The sequence below is a fragment of the Paramormyrops kingsleyae genome, chromosome 1 (genome assembly GCF_048594095.1).
Source record: "Paramormyrops kingsleyae isolate MSU_618 chromosome 1, PKINGS_0.4, whole genome shotgun sequence".
Taxonomy (NCBI): Eukaryota; Metazoa; Chordata; class Actinopteri; order Osteoglossiformes; family Mormyridae; genus Paramormyrops; species Paramormyrops kingsleyae.
In genome coordinates this window covers 17357571-17359866 of record NC_132797.1, presented here as the reverse complement: position 1 = coordinate 17359866, position 2296 = coordinate 17357571, and positions in this window count along the sequence as shown.

The following is a 2296-nucleotide window of genomic DNA, read 5'->3' as shown; positions in this document are numbered from 1 at the left end:
TCTTGTGTAGATGTTGTTTCCCGCCCCCCCCGCCCCCCCTACCCCCGGCACAGTGGTTGGGCTGTGAAGCAACCTGCATGTGCCATCTGTTGATTCTGTCGTTGTCTGTTTCATTTGGTCTCCACTAGGGGGCAGCAGCTGCCAACACACCAGTAAATGTTACCACAGGGAAAGTAAACCAGAACAATCTGTATTTTTTTTCCCCAAAACAGTGAATTATTTTCATTAGCTGAACATTCTTGGCGTGTTCCTCCCACTTCAGAGACAGACATCTCTGTCCTATTCGTCGATGAATCACTGGCCATGTTTGACATGAATCAACGCTGTTTGTACAAGGAAGGATTCTATCACAATCCACATTTTCTGTGAAATGGCGATGCGTTATCTGGTTTAAACCGCACGCCATTTACTTATTAAAAGGGTTTTGCATCCGATTCAGATTATGTACTTCGCTCAATGATACAACACTGACTCTTCCCCCGAAGGTGAATCGGAATCCCTTTTTATCTCCAAGTCCCAATTAATGAAACGGTGAGCTACCTGTTTTGACGTTTAGCTGGGCTTGTTTTTCTGCCTCTGGTGGATGGGCATGCAGCCTCATTAAGCCGGGCTGCTGGATCCAGCTCTGAACAGGTGTGCCGAGGGCCGTCGTAATAACTGCTGAAGGGCCTGGGGGTATCAGGAACCGCGGTTTCCCTGGTGATGCCGACATGAACAATAAGACCTGCGTTCTAATTAAAAACATTCCACATAGTTTCCACGCCACCGTGCCTCGCATCTGACCATGTGCCCTCCATGATTGGGTCTCTGAGACGACATAAAAACCCCTACTTTACCTCTAACCAGTCATTTGTGATACAGTGATAATTCAGATGATTCCTATTCTCCCTTGAGGTGTTGATGCAAACACTACTGCAGAAATACATCTCTAAACATCCAGATTATGACACGGGAGGTGAAATCGTGCAGGAAGATCTGCCTGCCGCCGCATCTGCCGACAGAATCCTTTCTTTTGTTCGCCGAAAGCACTGGCTGCAACTCATTTGTCTGGCCTCGCCTGCCTGTAGAGGGCGCTCCGCTGTCCAGGGGCTGTTACTAGCGCCAGCTCAACGGTTGGGATCCGGCAGCGGGATGAACCAGCTTGCCGCCGATGTCAAAACGCACCGTTCAACATGCCTGTGATCTCACAGAGCACTTACATGGCAGCGCTAAAGGTAAGACGTCTCTCCGACTGAGCGGTGAAATGTGTAGAACCAGGCCGCGTTCCCTTGTAGCTGTATGCAGCAAGTGAGCAAACCACCTTGTGTTTAAAACCCAGCAGCCCCCCCCCAGGAAGAAGTGTGGCCTGGAAGCTGCGTGATACTGTTTTAAACACGTACTGTAGGTGCCCTCTGATGCTGCAAGGGGCTTCAGCGGTTTTCTTATGATACGTGTCTGAAGAGTGAGGGGGAGAGCGGCTGCCTCAAGCCTGTTTTTTTTGCTTGTCTATAACAGATTGATGTTTCTTATTTTTTTTCAGGGGGTTCTGATGTGGGGGGTGTCCCTGAGGAGCAACAGACTGGAGGAAATGTCCAGAAGGTCTGGTTCTGCCTGAGACACGGAGCCGGTCCGTTGTGCCATTCCACTCCTCCATATCGCTGGCAGTCTCCGTGCGGGGGCCCGTTTTTGGGCCCCAGGTTTCCCACTGGGTGACTCACCGTTTCAGGCTGCCCCCCCCATCAGCTTCCCGCCCCCCCCAGACCCGGCTTGGCTCACACTTAATAACGTGACTGTCGCCAGGGATCCCTCGTGCCGGGCAGGCGGCACTCCCTGTAGACCCGCGGCTGGCTTCATCGCCGGATGTGTGTCTGACACGTTATCGATTCGCCAGCCGGCTCTGTATTCTGCTCAGCCTTCTGTCGATGTGCCCCGAACTGCGACGCTCTGAATGTCAGGCTCTATCTTCTGCGATCCAGAGCTCCTTTAATGCGGGGAGGCAGATGGGGGCTCTAGGTGGCCCGGGCTGCAGTGAGATCAGATCCCTGGAACATTACTCCCTCCTCCCTGGTGTGTCTGTGTTCCCCTCATCCCCAGGAAACACGTCCAGACCAAATACCTGACCCCAGCCACGGGCCCCTCACTGCTCCATTAACCATTCTATCTTCTTCCTCATTTACTCCTCATTGGGTTAGGTCTCTGGGCTTGTGACCAGAACGTTGCTAGTTCGAATCCCATGCTCCCTGAAAAATATTCCTGGGGTACTGCATGAACGACTTGCCCCAAAATTTACTTGTTTTACATGTAAAATTTAAAACTG